Source organism: Spea bombifrons, chromosome 4 (genome assembly GCF_027358695.1).
Source record: "Spea bombifrons isolate aSpeBom1 chromosome 4, aSpeBom1.2.pri, whole genome shotgun sequence".
Lineage (NCBI taxonomy): Eukaryota > Metazoa > Chordata > Amphibia > Anura > Pelobatidae > Spea > Spea bombifrons.
The window spans coordinates 73,943,174-73,967,337 of NC_071090.1; the positions used below are offsets into that span (position 1 = coordinate 73,943,174).

Consider the following 24,164-nt stretch of genomic DNA (forward strand, 5'->3'; position numbering starts at 1 on the left):
TCATTAATAAAATCATGACTTTACGTCATGTAATAGTAAAATCTGGTAATTTTAAATACAGATAGACATTCACACTCTCTTAATATATTCCCTAGCTGAGTAGGATATCATGTTCCTGTATATGCCAAAACAACAAACCAAGATTACATAAATTAAATATTTTTCTTACCCACTTAATACATTTCCACAGCATAATGTCATAGTACATATATTTAATTTCCACACCAAGCCTGTGTAGGTCACTATGCACATTGCAACTATTACACTATAGAAATACATATAAAAACTAATTTCCACAAATTTTGCATCTCTAGTACACCTGTTTTTGTTGATTATGGCTCCAATGACTCTCATTATCATTCTACTAAGGGGCCATTGGAGTAGTCCATAGAACTTCATCTGTCTGTTGTTTTGTTTAAAAAATAAATATGTTTAAGAAAATGTGTATCTGTGTGTGTTTGGTTTTTAAAATGTTGATTACAAATACAAGGTGCTGACAATTGCCTGCTGATCAGCAGCATTTTCCCTTTCTCCATTGGAGCGTCCTCATTTAAATGTAAATGAAGGAAGGATAAATTACTATTGATTGGTTTAGCGGTTGATGCTCATCCCTATACACACAGATAATGTCTCTCGGATCATTACCACTTGTGCAGGTCTATTCCAAAAATAGTATGTATATGTGTATTTCAAAAACATTCTTTTTGTCAGCTGTTTGCTTCTCTCTTCAACCCAGAGTTACTCCTGATATAACAACCCCCCTTCCATCTTTTTGTAAGGATCAATTGTCTCTTGACCTGGGCCTGAGCAGCATCTATTTATTGATTTTTTGAGGAAATAAGTGGTCTAGATCAAGATTGCATATAGTTTGTATTAATGTTGGCAGCCTCTTCCATGGAAGGTCATTCTATACAATTGGTGTAGTGTATAGAAATGTATACATTCTGTGCGTCATGCGGTAATTCAGAATATGTTAGGGCATTATTCATCTTCTATCTAACATTCTTTTTTATTATTTCATTCCTGTATAGTTAACACTATTAGTGCTAAGAAATAAAAGTTTTATTTGCCCATGAAGCCATCTGTTAATCTAAGGTAGTAGTTTCCTCAGCATGTTCATTATCCAAAGTCGATGTACCATATTTTTAAATTGTTAAGGTGCATCTTACTATAAAACAACCAGACTTCCACAAAGAATTAATAAAACAATTTTACCGGATGTTTACTTGGATGCTCTCATAACGATCCCTTTTTATATTATTTTTCTTTATCTACTTTATCCTTAGCCAACTAAGACCCCAAGTATAAATTGGCATCAAATAATTCCTTCAATAACACTTCTGGTTCTGCAAAAACAGGGAACAATCACTCTGAAATATGTTGCACATCTCACATGTTGTCATGAAAACCCTAAGGCATGAATATATTAATGCCTTTATCTAGAGTATTAATCAATGTTAACACAGTAGATCTACAATTTGCTCAATTATACCATTCTCTGTGTTTTTACTTGGCATCTCTTATCACCCTTCCAGTTGACAGTAGGCTTTGACAGCTATGCACTACCACCTGTTCACTTTAAATCTAACTGTGCTGTACTTTTAGGAATAATGATCCCTTAAACATCCTTAGGTTCTTCAGGAGGAATGGCATTCCTGGCCCTAACATTTGGAAAGATCAGATAATTGACAAATGCCAACAACAAAAAAAAAAATCCTAATTCACAAAAAGGAATAGAATGAGACTCCTCAGTGTAGGTGTGTACTGTGTCAAGAAGATATTTTTCAGTGAAGCTGGATGTCAACAGGAAAATATAGAAGCATGATGGCTCACAAGGGAAACTTGTGAATATCATACAACCCATGCTAATTAGAAAGACACAAAAGGCTTTATTAAGAACCAGAGATTATTCATACACACCTACATTAAGTATTTTAGGGGAACAAACGTAACATAGTATCTCAGGACAGAGCACTGACAGATAAAGTTGAGTCTTGTATGAATTATCTGTATCATTGTCCAAATTAAACAAAGTATAGAGTAGCTTAGGTCGTGCCTGCACTGGTACAAACTAGTACAAAAGTTAAATGCTTAGTAAACCTCAAGGCCATTAGATGGTACACGCAGACATGCCTGGGTTGCTTGGTACAAGGATAGAATTGCATGGGCTTATCTGTACTGTAGTCCATGTCCAGGTCTTTATGTTTCATTGCACGGTGCAAAGTCAAATGAAGCGTTTCAGGACAGTCACAGTAATTTAGCCTAAGAACACAGCCAGTTGGAGTTGGAGTGATAGGCTTTCCACAGGTATTTAGAGAGAAAACATGTAAGTACCAGTCACATATGATGTAGTGGCATGCTTTTTTTCTACCATTATTTTCTACATCTCACAAAATTCACCCCTACAGGCTTATTCATAAACCAGTTGCAACTAAAAATATTTAAACATTTTTCCATAGCGCTGTCCCAGAAGAAGATGATTGGGGAAACGGGTACACTGTGGCTTAATCATCACACTGGAGAGAAGCACTGTCTTGAGCTTTGAAAATAAAAAAATGATCTGGTGTACCTTGAGAGAGGAATTCATTTAGTCTGTCTAGAATGCCTATCAGGGTCAAAGTCTGCCATCACTATAACAAAACAAATAAAAATGGACCCAAGAGATATAGTTAGGTAAAAGTCCCTTTAGTGGCAAAATAGTGAACAGCACCACCCAGCATCATCATTGTTACACCCAGCAGATGACCACTCTGCAGATGGTACAGTGGAAGAGTCCTCAATACACCAAGAAAAAAACTATCCATGCAGAAGTGGGATAGTGTTTTCAAACCATACATTTTTTTTTTTTAAATAACAGTGGTTTGGTAGTCGCAATAGGAATGAGATTTCTGGGGGGTGGTTGAAATGAAAATTTGAAAAAGACATTAACCATAATAGATTTTAGCATGTGAATTAAATAAATTAAATTATAATGCATACTTTTGGTTTCCACTTCGTGTAATTTTTTTAAGATATCTTGTTGAAGAGTCAATTTTTCCCCATGAAAGCAGATATCTAAGATAAAAGGTGACAGAAATGACAATCATTGCAGTGAAATTATTGACTTGATGCATAATTATTGCAGATAAGAAGACAAAAAAGAGTTTGAATAAAAACCCATTGGTTATAATACATTTGCAATACAATGTGGCTGAGCAATAGATTCTGCAGACTTCTGTGGTCTTAAGAACAGGAAAAATCTTTATCCTTAAAAAGTTAATAAAATCATACTAACACATGTTCTGATTGATAATCTGCTGCTCTTTGGGGCTATGGGTTTTCTGGCTTAGAGGGAGGAAAGGAGCAGGCTTCCAGATTTGTCTGTCTGGCTTCTAGTTTCTACATAAATTTGTTGAGCCCTACTGTCAACATGGAGTGCGTTTTAATTTTTTGCATTATTAACATTTATATTTTATGAATTAGCATGAGGTCAGTATTATAACTATACAGTGATCACAATGAAACAATGCAAATGTAGGGCAAGATCAAGTCTAGAAGTATATATTCTAAATCTTAGATTGTTAGGATTATAAAAATAAATGTGTAGAATTGTATGCACCCTACTGAGTGAAGAACCATACCAAACATTAAATCACTTTGCAGAGGCATATTATATGCATGTCAGGATTGCTTTCTGATGCTTGTTTGCATAGAGTTCTTAGCATTAGTCATCAGGGAAACGTGTGCAAAAACAGAGATGTCACTCCAGCAGAATATATCCCATCACTATGGCAACCTCATCTCTGTTATTATCAACACAAGGGGAAACTATATGTATATAGTTGCTTCTGCATTCATTGTAATATTATCTTACAAACAGGTGTAATTAAAGATCAAATATTATAAATAATTAAAATAAATGGGGCACCTAGTAAGAGCTAAGCGTAAGCTGTTATTATACAGACCATTTCACAATTTAAACTTATACCGCAAAAACCAAAGGCCACCTACCATGTCAAGGCAACACCGCACTAACACAATGTAATTGAAAAGACACCCCTGCTAATTAATACCCAAACGTTTTTTCCACATATACATTTTACATGTGTGCAGGATACATGATAGTCATTGGTTCCCTTGTGTGAGCTTTCACATCAAATCTACTACATAGGGGAGAGTAAAAATTAAGAATACTATGAAGACTGACATTATACAGAATTGACAATAACATTAGCTCACGTTAAGTCATACTGGTACAGAAGGAGAAGAGGGCCCTTCAAGCTTACAATCTATTAGTGTTGGTCAGCAGCATGTGAAATGTATTTGTGCCTATCATCAGGGATTTTAGCATTAGCAAATTAATTACATTTTGGGGTCACTTAGCTGTTTTCATGGAAAACAATGTAATTTCCAACTGTGTAACATAATTGCAAAGGGGTTTTCTAATTATCAATTAGGCTTTTAAATTTAAACTTGGATTAGCGAACACAGCATACCATTGGAACACAGGAGTGATGGTTGCTGATAAAGGGCCTCTGTACACCAATGAAGATATTCCATTAAAAATCAGCCGTTTCCAGCTACAATAGCCATTTACAACATTAATAACATATACACTGTATTTCTGATCCACTTGATGATTTTTGCCTTCCTTTCAAAAACAAAGACATTTCTTAATGACCCCAAACTTTTGAACGTAAAGTATATAATTTAAAAGTTCAAGTCATGGAAGCTGAGATCAGTGAGAGCATGAGGCAGAGCCAGCATTATCTGAGCGTGGTCGGTAGCCACAGGGACTGGAGAGACTGGAGCAGCTAGGACAAGTCATGGTTAATAGCTTTAGGGAACAAACCAATATTCAGCAGCCCTGGATAATCCACGTCCACCAGTGACCTGTTCCCACCGAGTGCAGCTCAATGTGGCGGCTCCTTCAACTATTGTACAAACTTTCACAAATCAAAATGAGCAGATTCATCCGCACCTCATAGGGAACCAATGAATACAAAATAGTGCCAACGTTGTCCGGATAAAATTTAAAGCTTTATTACCATATCATAAAAGCACAAGGAGAACACATTCTCAAGCGTTTCACCTTAGCAGGCTCATTCTGATTTGTGAAAGTTTCCAATAGCTGGAGGGACCAAAGAGACTGAAATGGACAGGCCAGGGTCAGTAGCTGGAGAGACTGGAGCGTGGTCAGGACATGCCAAGGACAGTAGCCAGAAGGTCAAGGTAAACAATGGACAGGAACCGAGCGACTGTGCATGTTCCACTAGTTTGCTTAGCCTTTAAGAAATGTTCTGCTTCTGCATTGTACATACCTGCTGTCACATACACAATAAACAAACTGCTGAAACCCTGCAATATGTATATAACAGAATATAACAAGTTGCCAGTGAGTTGCTACATGGCACAGAGGATGCCTGCTGCTGTTGGACCAAATGTGCAGATGAAGAACGGAAACCCTGACTAACAGTGACAATCTGCTTTAATGTAACTATTAAGTAGTGCTATCAGATGATGTTAGTAATGTGTAATCCAAAGCCATATCTTATTCAATGTAGGAAAACTTAATATTGGTAACTCCTATGCATTAAGACTGTAAAAGATGAAGTGTTGGCACCTGTAAGGCCCAAATTAAAAAAGCAGAAAAATATACTTTGATTCATGTCTTTGTCCCTCACCTTCTAAATTGGATGCATTACAGCATGACACTTTATAATGTATACAGAAAGTAGGTGAGCTGTAATGTTGAGACTCATTTTTTAAGGAAAACACCTGAATTTTTAAGTTGTCCTAAAAGACATTTTAGCAACAAAATAACTAAATTCTGCCCGTTCTAATAAACTACAGGTACTTGGTTTTCAAAACGCAAAAACTCAACACGAACCAAAACATTTCTGAAGCTTGTAGGACCAAGAGTCGAGAACAAGGCTTAAATATATTTACTTGAAGATCTTGGAATAACTTTATAAGCATCTTTATTGAACCATTTGAACATATACCAAATGTTCCTAAGTGAAAGGTTATGACCCCCCCCCAAAAAAAAGTGTCCAGATGGCACTTTAGCTATGGAGCCTCATAAAAAGTACTTCACCCAGGGCAGTAAAATACATTGGGCTTCATGCAGAGTAGACTCCCATATGAATTAAACAAATAAACATACAATTTTGGGGACTATATTATTCCTTTAGAGAGAATAAAATCTTTATGTTGTGTGATTTTCCTTTCCAATTTAAAAAACTTATGCAACATTTACAACAATACATACAGTATGAAAGTCACTATGTATCTGGAGGAGACAGTGGTGCAGGACAGGACAATGTGTATCCACAAAAGAAGCCCGTCTATGCCAGAGTTTTTCACCCTCCAACCAGTTCCACCTGGAATTGATGCTCCAAGAGCGGGAATACCCTCAGGGATGCACACGCAGGATAAATGAACAAGCCATGGATCAGTAATCCAGAAATCAGATAGTCGGGGTCAAGCTGGGTCAAATACACGAATAGATAGCAGGAGACTGCACTAGGACAGGATACCTAGACCAAACGCAGATATGACCATCAGAGGGCAAGGCGTTGTGGTTAACTGCGGTTTAGATAAGACTAGGAGTGATAAAGGGGTGCTTCAGCCTTTTGTTACCGGCCATCTTGGTTGTGGCGCGAGACCCAGCCAGCCACTGCAGTGAGCAGACTTTGGAGAGGAGTCCACAGAGGAAGCAGGAGTCTATTGATCCTCTGCCCGACGTGGGACAGAGAGGCGGGCACGTCCCTGTTGGCGGATCGGGAGGATGGAACTTGAAACAAGGGAAGAAGGCCTCCCCGCCAGTGAGTTAGAAAGATTGAACTTATGGCACAGACGGGAAGCCTCCTTTACTGGCGGACAGGCAGATGAGTAATGTTATTTCACAGTAGGTGAAAAGTTAGAACTAGAGGGTCACAGGCTTTGATGCAATGTAAGAAACATTTCTTTACTAACAGGGTAGTACATAAATGGAACAGCCTCCCAGTAAAAGGAGTAGAGGCCAATTCAGTGGGGTAAGCATAAAGCTTTCCTAAATCTAAGACAAGACCAAGTACTAATTAAAGGGAAAGAGTGCAGGAAACAGTACAGACTAGACAGGCCCAATGGTTCTTATCTACTGTCAGATTCTATGTCTTTCTGTGTTAGTGAAATTCCCCTTTAAGAGGCTGTAATAGTAAAGAGTTAATAGAAGCAATTCCATAATCTTTCCTTTGCAGCATGTGCAGTCTACCAGCACACTCATATAGTGACTCATATATGTGGTCACCATTTCATCCTGCTGTCTAAACGGAAGCCAGATTTATACTGTGGTTTCCTCCACCTCGTGGTATCCCAGGGCATTTTTATCAGAATGGTAAGTTTAAATAGACACTCCAACTCTTGAAATGCCTGAGGTCTGGTCAAATTTTACTCCCTGGGAGGCCAGGACATTTTCAACAATGTTTGCATCCTTTCGTTTGATGATTGCTGGGGAACATTTTCGGCTGACTTATGGAAAACAAAAACTTTTTGTTGTAGAAGAAGTTTAACTTTTCATAGGTAGCTGCCTTGAGGTTCATTTTGCTTCATGGGACATATATAACTTCTTAAGTACAAACAACATCCAAAAGATTAAGTTTTCCATGCAATTTTATCTTATAAAACAACAAAATGCATGAGATTGGTAAATGCAAATAAATGTGCTTTCAAGCAGGAACAAAATACACAGGTGAACCAACAATCCATACCTCCTGATTTTGGGAGGATAACTACCTCTAAACAGTAAAGTAACCCCCACAGACTATAGATTCCCTGATATCACACCCTACTTCCTCATAAAGGGAGGTTACCAGGTGCCAGGTCCGCAATTGAGACTCTCGCCTTCTTCGCCAGCACCCCTGACAGCCGCCGACATCGTCTTCAGCGCCCGCCCACACCATTTACCGTGTATGAATCTTGCTACCTGCCTACTGAGGCCCATTGGAATTTCACTATTCCTAATCTGGCCCTTGTGATTTCGCTGCTCTCTATGAGTCTATTTGTCTGATCAGAGTGTGTGGTCAGTGGTGTTCTGCAAGTGGTACCTCTCTGTCTACTAGCTCCAATTCCAGTTGAACCCTAACAATGTGTAAGCGTGTGTAAGAGGGAGTTTGTGTTAACATGAGTGTGTAAGTTTGTGTCTGTGTAAGTGTTTACATTTGACAAAGCATTAAAATATATGTGTGTGTAAACTGTGGATTTTGGATTAAGGACAGTAGACGATGCAATTGGATATAGTTTGACGTTCCTGAAAGAGAGAAGGAGGAAAAAGAAAAAAAAATGTTGTAGGAAGGCGCTAATGAAGACACTCGGCCTGGATCTTAACAATATTTACTGCCTGCAGGAAAAAATTAGAGGAACATACACAGTAACGCTTCAGAACACTGAAGTGTGCCACAACATCTATAAAACTCTGTAAGAGAGAAGAAAGATGACCCTGGATGAAATCCGCATCATGCTGCTGTATGGCAGTGAGAAAATCTCTCTCCCCGTTCAAATATGTAACTCCTAAGTGTCTGACTAAGCCATCGTTGCCTGGTTGCATCACTATTTTAACAAAGTAACTAACCCACAGAAGACACTCAATGGGGATTAGGAACGGTGAGTGGAGGTTCATTTTACAGTTACATGCACAAGGAAGTGGTTGGTTGAATAGTGCATCCTCCCCAGAGTTTCTCCATTGGTAGCAACAAAGGACACTGTTACTGCCTAGTGATGCCATTCCTGTAGTGGAGGAGTGACGGCTAAGAGCATACTGGGGCAGCCTGCACAGCCGACTCAAGGCCCCTAAGATGGAACTGTGGAAAAGGGGCCATCTCGCTGGTAACTGTGAGCAGTCCAAGCTGTGCAACGTATATGTTGGTCATATATGGACTGGCCCAGCAGGCCTCGGCGTTCCTCAGCAGATATAGCTGCTCAGCAGCCTGGAAGGTTAGATCCAGGACAAAGTAAACCTTCCTCTACAGTACCCAAAAAGCCTGAGATGGTGATGCAGACGCTGGATAATACTGCTGTGCTGGTCGCGGTGGGATCAGCATGGAATTTAATGGAAGAAAAAAATAGCTTGTTTGGGCACAATGGATGCCTCCCCAGCGGTGGGTTCTGCAGATACTCATTTGTTTTTAAATCCCCGTGTAGGTCCTTCTACCAGCCATGAGAATCAGATTCTTAAGTAGGGCCGTATCAGCAGTCCTGATGACAGAGGTAGAGAGTCTTATGATCAGATTTTAGTAAAGTTTCAACCACTGCTGTAAAGGAGGTTGTCTATCCATGGGCGTAGGAAACGGGGGGACAGATCCCCCAAAGTAACTCATGTGGGGGGGACTGATAATGAAGAAATCCCCCCAGGGCCGTAGGAACCTCCCCAATAGAAACGCTGCAAATGCGGCCCACGAGACCTCGAGGTGCGGCCCGTGTAAGATCGGCAGCCAGGGAAACCGATCTTACGCGGTTCGCACCTCGAGTCCTGCTGCTTACCTGTGGGATGGTCTTCTGTACTGCACAGAGGAAGCGGAACCCAGCAGAGTTCACGTGACATCACATCCTGCTTCCTCTGTGCAGTAGCAGAGCCCCCTGCTGAAGTCTGTGAGCGGCATCGTGGAGCTGCAGTGCAGGTAAGGGGGTGGGGAGGGTGTTTGAATCAGTATGCGTGATTGAGGGAATGAATCTGTGAATGAATGAGTATATGAATGAATGAGTGTGTGTGTGATAGCATGGATGTGTAAGTGCTGGAACCTAGGCATGATGGGACTGTGATTGCTGTTAGCAATCACACTCCTATCATGCCAAGTCAGCAGTACATGCTGAAACCTAGCTAGCTGCCCCCCTTGTCTATTGATGCTGCCAGCAGTATGGGGTCTGCACATCACTTACAGCCACCCTGTACCAGCATGTACTGGCTGACTTGGCATGATAGGAGTGTGATTGCTAACAGCAATCACAGTCCCATCATGCCTAGGTTCCAGCATTTACTAGTTGGATGTGTAAGTGCTGGAACCTAGGCATGATGGGACTGTGATTGCTGTTAGCAATCACACTCCTATCATGCCAAGTCAGCCAGTACATGCTGAAACCTAGCTAGCTGCCCCCCTTGTGTAGGGAGAGGGTAGCTAGTGAGAAGGGGGTAGGGAGAGGGTAGCTAGTGAGAAGGGGGGTAGGCAGAGGGTAGCTGGTGAGAAGGGGGGTAGGGAGAGGGTACCTAGTGAGAAGGGGGCGATAGGGAGAGGGTAGCTAATGAGAAGGGGGCGATAGGGAGAGGGTAGATAGTGTGAGAAGGGAGGGTAGGGAGGGGGTAGATAGTGTAAGTAGGGAGGGGGTAGATAGTAAGAAAGTGTGAGAGGGGGAGAGGGGGTAGATAGCGTGAGAAGGGGGAGAGGGGGTAGATAGTGTGAGAGATGGGGAGAAAGTGGGGATCTGATGGGGGAAAATGCTGTCCCCCCAGATTTTTAGGGGTTCCTACGCCCATGTGTCTATCCCATAGTCTCCAGTAACTTTCATGGTAGCTCTGATGGAAGCTAATGTGGAATGTTCAGCTGGTCCAATGCTTAAGAGAGTGAATCTTGTTTGATGCTCCCTCTGGAGGCTAGGACACAACGCAGAGGAGAAATCCGAAGTAGAAATTCCCAGAAGCTTTGTGTCACGCGCGCCGCGGCTCCTACCTCTGACGCCAGGGCTGCCTCGCCTGGTCCCGACTCCTCCGTCGCTGCGGTCCCCGCCGTGCGCACACGGCAGTGTCGCGGTTCCGCCTCCTCCACCTCGGCCGTACGCAATTTACGCAGCGTACGCAACGTACGCAACGCACGCAACGTCGCGGTCTGTAAGTAGCTCTCCTATTTAAACCCCATTTTCTCTCCAGTCTTCACCCGTTCAAAGTGTTGGGTGTGCTGGTTTTTCTATATTGTCTCGATTTCCTTGTGTACCGACCTTTGCCTGTTTTTGACCACGATTCTTGCTGCCTGCCTACGACCTCGGACCTGTTTACCCGTTTTGCTCCTATTCTGCCTGCCTCGACCTCGGATACGTTTGACCTCGCTGCCTGCCTTTGCTTCTCTACAGTGCATATCTGCATAGTAGGATCCTTCCTCTCTCCCTGACCCTGTGACGATTTTGAACGGGTCATAACATGGATCCCGCGGATATGGCGCGGGTGCAAGCACGCCAAGACCTCCAGGACCAGCGTCTGGTGGCGCAGGCCACCCAGCTACAGTCCCTGGAACAGAAGGTGGACGCCATGACAGACTTGTTGCGTTCTTTGACGTCTTTCCCAACTGTGGGATCACCCCATCACAGAGACGCTCATCACGAAGACACAGGTTCTGTTGCCAGGCTCCCTCTGCCAGACAAGTATTCTGGGGATGCATGCTCCAATGCATGCTCCACTTCCGAAACCACCCCCAGGCCTTCCAGACATCCTCCAAAAGGGTCTCGTTCATCATATCGCTGCTCAAAGGTGATGCTTTACTGTGGGCTTCTCCCCTCGTGGAGCAGGACTCATATCTCCTCGAGGACTGCCCCGCTTTCATGGAAGCCGTACGGACTGTCTTCGACGCTCCAGGTCGTAAAGAAACAGCAGAGTCTTCGCTGCTTGACCTCCAGCAAGGCCGCAAAACCTTGGCTCAGTATACGGTGGAATTCCGCACCCTGGCCCATGAGACCAACTGGGAAGAAGGCGCTCTCAAAGCCGCCTTCCGACGAGGCCGCAATGAGAAGATAAAAGACGCCCTCGTCTTCCATAATACCCCCGCGGATCTTGAGGATCTCATAGCCCTATGTCTCCGAGTGGATAAACGTATCCAAGAAAGAGCGAACTAACACATCCGTGGAAGAAGACCAGGACCACTCACCTCCGGCTACACAAGGCCTCCGTCTGCCACATCTTCCTCCTCCGTGGTCGACGAACCCATGGAGATAGGGATGGTGCGCCGACTCACCGAGGCCGAAAAGAAACACAGACGGACACAGGGGCTCTGTCTATACTGCGGTCAAGCTGACCACCTATTGCCCTCCTGTCCCAGCAAGCCAGTAAAAGACAACGCTTAGGTTGCACAGGAGAAGGCACCCTAAGCACATGTCCTTTTCCTTCTCCTCCCGCTACACGCCTGACGGTGCCCATCTCCATCCGTTGGGAGGATCACGTTGTAGCCACCCGCGCCTTCATAGATTCCAGAGCTGCGGGCATATTCATGGATCACCAGTGGGCGAAGGAGCACCACCTACCGCTTCGTACCAAGAAAGCTCCCTCCTTGGTCGCTTACGTTGGCGGCTCACTTCTGGGATCAGGACTCGTGACACAGGAAACCGTACCTCTGACCCTACTGGTAGGGGTAACCCACCAGGAACAGCTCACGTTTGAGATAATCAAGTCTCCTCATGCCCCTCTCATCTTGGGACATCCCTGGCTGCGTCAGCACAACCCACATATCGATTGGGTAAAAGGAGACATACTAGCGTGGAGCAACCAATGTCAAGAGGCCTGTGTCATGCCCTGTCGACGACTCAATCTCGTCCTCGAACTCGCACCCACAGACCCTAAGACCCTAGTACCGAGACACTACTGGGATTATCTGGATGTATTCTCCAAGAAAGATGCGGAGAGGCTACCACCACACCGTCCCTATGATTGTGCCATCGATCTGTTGCCTGGAACCGATCCACCACGGGGACGTACTTATCCCCTCTCCGAACCGGAGAACAAGGCTCTGGAACGATATATCCAAGAAAGCCTGGACAAAGGCTTCATCCGCCCATCCTCTTCTCCTGCCGGAGCTAGAGTTTTCTTCGTGGCCAAGAAAGAGGATTCCCTACGGCCATGCATCGATTATAGGGGGCTGAACCGTATCACTATAAAGAACCAGTATCCGCTTCCCCTCATCACGGAGATCTACGACCTCCTGAAAGGAGCCAAATATTTCACTAAGCTAGACCTCAGGGGCGCCTACAATCTAATTCGTGTCAAGTCCGGGGATGAATGGAAAACGGCCTTCAACACTCGCTTCGGGCACTATGAATATAAAGTCATGCCCTTCGGGTTATGCAACGCCCCTGCAGTATTCCAGGCCTTCATAAATGACGTCTTCAGGGACATGCTCTTATCACATGTCATTGTATACTTGGACGATATCCTCGTGTATTCTCCGACACTCGACACACATCGCCACCACCTACGGGCTGTTCTACAGAGGCTAAGGGAGAAAGGGTTGTACGCCAAGGCTGAAAAATGCATATTCGAGAAGACTCGTCTGCCCTTCCTGGGTTATATCGTCTCCTCCGACGGGCTTCACATGGATCCTGCCAAACTCGAGGCCATCACCGCATGGCCTCTCCCAAGAACACTCAAAGCCGTCCAACGGTTCCTGGGCTTTGCCAATTATTACAGGCGCTTCATCAGAAACTATGCTACCATAGCAGCCCCTATCACCGCCTTGACGAAAAAAGGAGCCGATCCGTCTCAGTGGTCCACACACGCCTGACAGGCGTTCGAACGGCTGAAACAAGCCTTTGTCTCAGCTCCCTTATTACGTCGGCCGGATCCTACCAAACAGTTTCTCCTAGAAGTAGATGCATCCGAAACAGGAGCAGGGGCTGTTCTATCGCAACGTCACCACCAAACCACGAAATATCATCCCTGTGCCTTCTTTTCCAAGGGTTTCTCCGCAGCCGAACAGAATTACGACGTCGGTAACCGTGAACGCCTAGCCATCAAAATGGCACTCGAGGAGTGGCGCCACCTTCTAGAGGGTACAGAACAACCGGTGGTCATCCTAACAGACCACAAGAACCTGCTGTATATCGAGAGCGCCAAGAGATTAAGCCCTCGGCAAGCACGGTGGTCACTATTTTTCAACCGGTTCAATTACTACATCACCTACAGACCAGGCTCCTAAAACATCAAAGCCGATGCCCTCTCCAGACAACATGACAACCACAGAGATCAACACACCAACGAGCCCATCATCCCATCCACATGCCTTGTTGCCGGGCTGTCCATACGCACGATGAGCAGAATCCGTATGTCCCAAGGGGCCATCCCGTCTTCTGAACGTCCTCCTCCGGGTCGTCTCTACGTTCCTCCCGGTCTTCGCACGGATGTTCTTCAGTGGGGACATAAGTCTTTTCTCGCTGGTCATTCAGGGTTTCGGAAGACAGAAGACCGCGTCCGCAGGTCGTTCTGGTGGCCATCACTCACCAAAGACGTTCGAACATACCTTGCCGCCTGTCACACCTGTGCATGCCAGAAGACCTCTCGGAGATGACCTCAAGGTCTCCTGCATCCTCTTCCCGTTCCCACGGTTCCCTGGACACACGTGTCAATGGACTTCATCGTGGATCTCCCCAAATCACAGGGTAACACGACTGTCTTGGTGGTCGTCGACCGTTTCTCCAAGCAAGCACATTTCGTCGCTTTGCCAGATGGCAGATCTTCTTTGCAACTTGCCGATGTCTTCCTCAATCACATCGTCCGTCTTCACGGTCTTCCACTCCACATGGTGTCCGATCGCGGTACGCAATTCATATCCCGCTATTGGAGACAAAGACTAACCAAACCCTCAAACAATACCTGCGGATGTTCAGCAACGAAAGCCAAGGCAACTGGTCGTCTCTCCTGCCGCTCGCAGAGATGACAACTGCTCCCTGCATGAGTCCATTGGTTGTACTCCGTTCTTTGCTGCCTTGGGCTATCACCCTGTCATACTGCCTCCTCCGTCTTCTCGTTCCTCCTCCACGGTACCCGCGGTCGACAGTCGTGTATCTGACATGAACGAACACTGGAAGAATCTCCGGGAGGTCCTCTTGAAAGCCCAACTTCGCTATAAGCGATTTGCTGACGCCAAAAGGACTCCGCCACCGGACTATCAAGTGGGCGACCGTGTCTGGTTATCTACGCGACACATCCGTTTACGTCAACCTTCCCGGACCCTGGGGCCTCGTTTTATTGGCCCTTTCCGCGTTCGTGCCAAGCTTAACGACGTGATGGTATCCCTTGCCTTGCCTCCTACCATGCGGATCCCGCGGTCCTTCCACGTCTCCCTGATGAAACCTTATGTTTCCAACCGGTTTACCGTTCCGTTCAAGCCTCCTGCCCCGCTCGACATCTATTGTCATGAGGAATACGTCGTCGACAGAATCCTTGATTCCCGTAGGGTTCGTAACGGCCTACAGTATCTCGTGGCTTGGAAGGGGTACGGTCCTGAGGAGCGGACGTGGGTGCCTGCTCGCTTCGTTTACGCCCCCCTTTGTGTTGCTCGTTTTCACGCGCTCTGCCCTCTTCGTCCGGCTCCGTCTCGCTCGGGACGCGCTCCTGGTGGGGGGGGGGTACTGTCACGCGCGCCGCGGCTCCTACCTCTGACGCTAGGGCTGCCTCGCCTGGTCCCGACTCCTCCGTCGCTGCGGTCCGTACGCAGCGCACGCAACGCCGTGGTCTGTAAGTAGCTCTCCTATTTAAACCCCATTTTCTCTCCAATCTTCACCCGTTCAAAGTGTTATGCTTTTTGGGTGTGCCGGTTTTTCTATATTATCTCGATTTCCTTGTGTACCGACCTTTGCCTGTTTTTGACCACGATTCTTGCTGCCTGCCTACGACCTCGGACCTGTTTACCCGTTTTGCTCCTATTCTGCCTGCCTCGACCTCGGATACGTTTGACCTCGCTGCCTGCCTTTGCCCTTTTGATTACGGATTGTATACTGGACTTCTCTACAGTGCATATCTGCATAGTAGGATCCTTCCTCTCTCCCTGACCCCGTGACACTTTGGAGATGACCCCTCATGCTGGATCTCACTGCTGCCTCAATCAATGTGAGGAGTCTGTGGAGCCCTGCCAGAAGGGCTCCTTTGCATATTTTGTTGACTTTTTGTTACAGGTGTGTGCTATTGATCACAGACTGTTTTATGGACATTTAAAGAAGGACTGGACCGCTGGTCCGGGTCAAATGAGAATAAATTCACTGGGGTTGGAACAAAATGTGGTTTTAAATTCTACCATTAAAATAGCTCCAAGGAGACCATTTTTATTTGATGTTGTTTTTAAGGGTTTTAATGTTCTGATAGGAATCAAAGGGTGGAAATTTTAGAACATGTCTCTTTGCCACAGGTTCCTCCCCTTTAATAGTAGGAGGTGATTTTAATTGTGTGTTACCAGGGAAAAATAGAAGTGGAGGGAATGAGAACCAGAAGGCAGCCAGATCTTCCTGCCAGCTTAAAAATGCTATTATTGATTTTAAATTGCAAGATGTGGGGAGGCAGCTAAAACCTTCTGATCCTGGATAACATCGTCTAATAACCAGGTCAGCTCCCGCATCGGTTTTATGTTTTTCTCTACAGTTTTTAATCTCTAGGACGTGTGTTTTTTAATTAATGTATTCTCAGACTGTAGGCTTAAAACTACCTTTTTAACTGCTAATGAATTCAAAGAATAAAAAAACGCAACCATTTAAATTTTTTTTACTACATAATTATTACAACATAATCATGTATTAGTGACCTCAGTGGCCTCAACCTGTTACTTGGCTGGTTTCACATGGGGAGGGGAGTGTGTAGCCCAGGCACTTTACGACACTCCTAATGAGCTTACTTGTAAAACTTGGCAGCAAACACCTGCCTGATACATCATATTTTAATATTATGGTACCTTGTACATTAATAAATCTGGGGTGATCACATCCCCCTTGTTATACACAAAAAGAGAGGTTGGAATGCAGCACTCAGCAGTGAAATGGTGCACGAGCAAAGGTACCACCAAGTCCCTCAATAAATCCAAAATAAAGAAGCAGAGGCTCAGCACTCAAATGATAAGGTGAGTTTATTTCACACAGGCAACGTTTCGACGCACAGGTCTTTCTCAAGCCTTAGTGCACACATTCAAATATTTATGCAACAACAAGCGATTAAGGGGTCGGACGCACCCGATCCTACATAACAATTTAAAGTGACAGTGCAAACTGACCAGTCTATATATAAAGTGACAGTGCAAAGATAGCCAGTCAATGTGTATATATAAATAAATAACATTATATAAAAAATATGAATAAATATGAAGGTGAAGTGATAAATATACTACAAATATCTATCTATCTATCTATCTATCTATCTATCTATCTATCTATTATATAAAAAAGTGTACACAAGTTTAAAATCAACACTGTACTACAAATACAGACACTATATGATCTAAAGATATTACTGTAACAAAACTGTGGTATGATAATATACAATATTAAAGATCGGTCTGTCAACGCAGTGGCACAAATATTATATAATCTCAAAATTTACAAAGAGGCATTAAATAAACCTACAGGGCCAGCTACGTCCCGGAATAACCATCAGCCGAGCTAAAATAAGGAGAATCTAAAAGAGATAAAGGATAATGGTTAAGTTAATAAATAGGAATATCTTTATATAAAAGTATATATTTCCAAAATAATTTGATTCCCAATCATCCTAAATGTCTCATATTAGGGCAAGGCTTTCACACAAGTTAACAGCCTATGACACTTGGTATTTCCAAGTAGTCTCCCATCCACATACTAACCAGGCCCAGCCTTGCTTAGCTCCCAAGATCAGTCAAGATCGGGTATATTCAGGATAGTATAGCCATAGGCTCACAAGAATGGCATTAAATCCAGTTCCCTATTAAGTCCATTTGGAAATAATGTATCCAATTCATAAATCCACCATGCTTCACGTTGTTTTAGAATATTAACTCGATCACCCCCTCGGTTAGGTCTAGATATCTGTTCAATAACACGAAATTTAAGGTCCGTCAGTTTATGTTTCAACTCATCAAAGTGGGATGGGACCGGTAAATCCAATTTTCTTAATTTGATGGTGGATTTATGTTTGGAAAATCTATTTTTGATCTTCTGTGTAGTTTCTCCTACATATAAAAGGTTACAAGGACATGTGAGTATATAAACTACATAGGATGATTCACATGTATAATGGGATTTAAGATTGTACCATTTATCTTTCTGTGGATGTTTAAATCTGTCCCCCTTCAATATATCAGGACAGGCCACGCAACCTAAACATGGAAAATTGCCACATTTTTTTAAAACCATAAACCACTGTGAGTTATCACATTTAACATTTTTAAGTTCAGCGTGGACCAATTGATCCCGAAAAGTACCAACCCTTCTATATGCCATAAGAGGGGGCGATGCAAACTCTTTTATCATTGGGTAGCCATCAGATAATATATGCCAATGTTTTCTAAAAATCTTTGTAACATCTTTGCTATGGGTACCAAAAGTGGACACAAAAGCCAGTCTGTTCTGAGGAACCCTATGTGTTTTAGATAACAAATCCACTCTAGATGTTTCCTTAACTGATCTATATGTATCATTCAATAAGTTTGGGGGATAACCCCTATCTAAAAACTTTTTTTACATGTCTTTAAATCTTGTTTCTTGTGTCTCCTCATCAGAAACAATACGTTTTACTCTAATAAATTGACTTTTTGGTAATGATTTCAACAATCTTTCTGGATGGGCCGAGTCATATCTAAGAAGATTGTTTCTATCAGTCGGTTAAACATATATATCGGTTATCAGAGAGTCATTTTTTCTTTGGATCATAGTATCTAAAAAGTTAATCTTGGTATTATCACATGTCATCTCAAATTTAATATTATCCAAAAATGAATTAAGATGAACTAAGAATTCCTGTAAGGGTTCAAATGGGCCCTCCCATATGCAAAGTATATCATCGATGTATCTATACCATATGCTAACATGTTGATGGTATGCTGTGAGTTGATATATATACTTCTCCTCAAACATGCCCATGAATATACATATATAGGTCGGGGCCACATTCGAGCCCATAGCTGTACCAAGAATTTGTCCAAAAAATCTAGTATCAAAACGAAAATAATTTTCATATAGGACCAAATGTAATAAGTCCATCAATAATTTTAAAGAGGCTCCATTATATCCCAATTTTTTAGCCGAATTAACATTTACTGGTAAAACTTTTTTCCTTTAGGGTCGTCTTATATTCAGGCTTTTTCTTTTTTTCCTAAGTTAATATTCAGATTTTGGGGGGTCGTCTTATAATCAGGGTCGTCTTATAATCGAGCAAATACGGTAATAGGGAACTGGATTTAATGCCATTCTTGTGAGCCTATGGCCATACTATCCTGAATATAGCCGATCTTGACTGATCTTGGGAGCTAAGCAAGGCTGGGCCTGGTTAGTATGTGGATGGGAGACTACTTGGAAATACCAAGTGTCATAGGCTGTTAACTTGTGTGAAAGCCTTGCCCTAATATGAGACATTTAGGATGATTGGGAATCAAATTATTTTGGAAATATATACTTTAATATAAAGATATTCCTATTTATTAACTTAACCATTATCCTTTATCTCTTTTAGATTCTCCTTATTTTAGCTCGGCTGATGGTTATTCCGGGACGTAGCTGGCCCTGTAGGTTTATTTAATGCCTCTTTGTAAATTTTGAGATTATATAATATTTGTGCCACTGCGTTGACAGACCGATCTTTAATATTGTATATTATCATACCAGTTTTGTTACAGTAATATCTTTAGATCATATAGTGTCTGTATTTGTAGTACAGTGTTGATTTTAAACTTGTGTACACTTTTTTATATAATAGATAGATAGATAGATATCTGTAGTATATTTATCACTTCACCTTCATATTTATTCATATTTTTTATATAATGTTATTTATTTATATATACACATTGACTGGCTATCTTTGCACTGTCACTTTATATATAGACTGGTCAGTTTGCACTGTCACTTTAAATTGTTATGTAGGATCGGGTGTGTCCGACCCCTTAATCACTTGCTGTTGCATAAATATTTGAATGTGTGCACTAATGTTTCTAAGGCTTGAGAAAGACCTGTGCGTCGAAACGTTGCCTGTGTGAAATAAACTCACCTTATCATTTGAGTGCTGAGCCTCTGCTTCTTTATTTTGGATCCCCCTTGTTATGACAAGTGTACAGGTACCAACTACCCCCTATCTACCTGATAGCTAGGTGACCTATTCCTACTTCTCAGGCCCTGTTTAACCTTTGCCTGCCATGCTTCATATCTTTTAGGAGGGCACACTGTCAGCATACATCTTCATGGTATGGATTGATAGGGTTTTAAATCCATTACATCAGGAAATATGGACAGACTAGATGGGCCGAAATTCCATGTTTCTGTGTTATGATTCTGTTATGGAAACATAACTATATTTCTCAAATCATAAATGAAGATGCTAGGTGCTGTGTCCCCTGTGTGACCACAGTGCCTGGTCCCCTGTAGGATTTTATGGCACGCAGAACAGGACATCTGGCATCCTTTAAAGATGCCCTTCTTGGATGCTCTTTCTGCCCCACTGATGTTATGATGGGATATGGCCAGGTTTCCAGATAACATTTATGGCAGATTCTGGCCTAAGAAAAATCTTATTATTTCTGGTAACCCTTACACATTTTGCATGACAGGGAGTGTGTTAGCATGAATGTGTTTGCAAAAATGTGCGTGTGAGCATGACTGTGTAAGTGCGTGAGAGGGAGTGTGCTAGCATTAGTGTGGGTTTTTTGCATTAATGTGTACATTTGTGTTGGACTGTGTACAAGCATGAGTCTGTAAGTGTGTGAGAGGTAGTGTATCAGCACGCTTGTATAAGTGTGTGTGCTATCATTAGTGTGTTTTAGCATAAATGTGTGTTAGAGGGAGTGTGTATGAGCAATGTCTGTTAGTGTTAGTATATGTATGTGTGTATATGTTAGCGTGAGTGTGTAAGTTTGCATAACTGTGAGTGTGTGTAAATATGTGTGCCAGTGCATATTTTAGTTAAGAGGGGGCAAGGTGCTGATGGGCCCACTTGGCTTCCCTGCCCCCTAGCCCAGAAGGTGCCAGCCTTCAACTCCTCAAACCACCCCACCCTAGGGCCGGGCATACCACTTGGCCATTGGGCAGCGTCCCAGCAAGCTGAGTGTGAAAGCCTGGATATGCAAGTATGTCAGTATGAGGGGTGGATAATTGCAACTGCAACAAAGGGCTCTGGGTAAGGTAAAGGTGACACTTTGACAGGAGTGAGTTTGGATGTGTGACAGATGTGAGCAAGTGAGTAGTGATGTGTGATAATTGTGAGAGTGAAGTGTAATACTGTAGTTGTGGTATGTGATAGGTGCGAGTATGTAATAGGTGTGAGGAAGTCATGTGTTATGTGTGATAGGTGAGATGGGAGTGATGTGTTATTGGAGTCATGTGTGATAGATGTCAGGTGTGTTATGTGATAGGCAGAAGGGAGTCATGTGTGATAGGTGTGAGGTATGATGATTGAGTAAAGCTGTTTTGTGCATGTGGGTCTGTTATGGTGAGTGTGTGTTCTACTAGGTATATTAGTCACCGGTTGGGGGCATACCCTCCCCTGTGTAGTTTAGTTACATACAGGGCTGGTGCAAGGATTTTTGCCACACTAGGCAAAACCCTTGGCGGGGGCCTACTTTGCCTATAGGTGGCGCCGGCCCTGGTTACATATGTTGGTGTAAGTTATGTATGTATTTTACTGTGTAAGTATGTTATTGTATTTATGTTAGTATGTGTATGTGTTAGTCTAAGTATGTTAGTGTGTCTATAAGTATGTTACTGTGTGTGTAGTGGAAGCTTGGAGGCCCCAACCTTTTGTCTCGCAGAGGGCCCGGCTGTTTTTGTTACGCCATTGCTTGGACCCTACCTATTAGACTCTACTCTGCTCTGTAGGGTAGGGTCCTCTATGCTCTGTATTGAATACCACCTATTTTCTGTTTTGCATTGTAGGTATTAGACTACAATCTACCTAACCCTTGAGCAAATTTGTTCTAAAGTGTGGATGTTCTCATTTTCAGCTTATATTTACGCAATGATCTCATTGTAAAAGCATTCTGTATCACAGAAGTTGTGAATTCTCTATTGCTATTTACCCCTGTGCCAGCATAATCTTTAGTGGTATTACAATAGAGGGACAGCACAAATTAAAACAAATTCAAAATGTAAAAACATTGATAAAAATTAACAAATGTTAATGCATATTGCTACAGAATGACCATTTGCTGCTGTTGCTGTCTGTCCTATTAGTTCATTAATTTGTGAAGCGTTTAGTATCAAGGATTTTGTTTGCAAAACAGTGATTCATGCTGGCTCATATCCGCCCTTGCAAGCTTTAAGTGGATAGCGAAGTCATCAATGCCAACTTGTTGTTCTTGAGTCTGTTGACCTGTAAAAAACAAATGATTGTATTCCTGAATATATCCGTTTGGCACAATCTAAAATGAAATGCATAAAAAAGTGAGATTTCCTGACTAATAATAATCAAATATGTATAAGTTAATATCACTATTTATTTTGCTATATTATATGGCTTCATGTCCATTAGTGATTTTCTGAAGCTGAAAGTGAAATCATAACAAGCCATTGCCCCCCCACTTGTACAACAATTTGTATTTTGTGTATCTTGTAAGTGTGCTGTCACCAATATTGAATGCCTGCTTAGGTCTCATGCCTTCACAAATCTCAAGGGTAGCAAGTAGTTGTTGTCTTCCAACTGCTACTCCCATTAACGTGTCATTTAAAATAACTAGGTTGTCTAGGTTGCCTCAAAGCTTGGGGGAACAGATGACTTATTTCACAATAGGTTTATGGTACTTTTCGTGAAGTAGATTAAGTAGGTGAGAGTTTGACCAAATGAGCACAGGTAACAGGGGCAGCACAGGTGAAGTACTGGAGACACTAATGGGAAGGTGTAATAATGGTTGGGAAGAAATGCAGTTGTGAGCAAAGTATTTGTTAGAAAAGTGCTTGGAGACAAGAGCAGAGCTATCATAACCAAACTATCATGAGCATGGAAAGATTACAGAGAAACATAAGTATAATACCTGCTACAGATTCACATTTCCATCTTTGAAGCAGGACAACAAGGTGCAGATGCCCACTGCCTGGGCATACCACAGTAGCTGCCCTTGTGCCCAACTGGGGTAGAGAAAGAAGACTGAGGTTCAGGAACAGGAAAGGCAATGCTTAGAACTAAGTATGTTGTTTTGGGACAGCAGGAAGAAGAATGAAGATATCTATGTGTTTGTGCTTGGAGACCCAGTGGGGTCCATGTACAATCACCTGTGTAGGGCCCCAGCAATCCTTTAAAATAGTCCTGACAATCCATCTGATACCAGTGTGAACTGGAATGATAAGCCCAAATAAAGGGGTTTGTTCTATTAGAACTGACCTGTCTTATACACAAGTTAATTATACACAAGCTAATTATACACAAGCTAATTATGAGATAGGACCAAGCCGCATAAGTGGCAATAAAGGTGAGCGATAAGCACAGGTACAGCCCTGGGCCTGCCAATAACATTTATGTAGTGTACAGAAATGTTTTTTTCTTACCTACCCTGGCAGCGGTTTCACATGTTAAGTATACTGCTTGTGATTGTCCTTGGGACAAGGATTGGTGCATGGAGCATGTCATCTAATATTGCTGCCTGTAACCATGCCAAGTATAGTAAGAAACAAACGATGTGTCTCCGCATGCTGCCATCCAATCTATTGTGAGATCAGCAGGACATCAGTAACTGAGATCACAGGTGCCTCACCATCTTACCCCCCAAATGAAAGCAAGTATAAAGCTATATACTGTAAAACAATAAATAATATTAGATACATTTACTTAAGGGTTAGGGCTTTCAAAAACTGTTTATAATAATATTTTCTTCATTACTTTTACTATTTGGTTTGCATATCATCCAGCATGTCAGGTGTTTCAGTCTCATAACTGTCCAAATTGTCTCATGAAAAATGGGACACTTGGTATGTATGGGTGGAATGTATGGAAAAAGTTTAGGTTTTTTCTTCTTCTCATTAAAAACTTCCCTTCGGGTAAATATGTGTGAACAGCTTAACGTCTTTCTCTAAGTAAACTTGTTTATAGGGCTCTTCCCAATTCTAGCAAAACTCTAGCCACGGGGGGGGGGTTATCCCAACATTCAGAAGGTGGAGCGAATAATAAATCCTTATTCTGAGCTCAGGCGCCCGGTCTGGAAACTCAGAAGTAACGGTAATATGTGTTTATTCCGGCGTAGGGGGTGAAAAAGGGGTTAAATGCCACCTCTTCTACCCTGAAGCGGGTTTGTCACAGGACATAAGCC

General features: G+C 42.8%; 1 pseudogene; it reads right to left on the reverse strand.

The window, feature by feature from the left end:
- Positions 1-17,497: 17,497 nt before the first annotated feature.
- On the reverse strand, positions 17,498-17,616 carry LOC128492986 (uncharacterized; annotated as a pseudogene).
- Between the last annotated feature and the right edge of the window lie 6,548 nt (positions 17,617-24,164).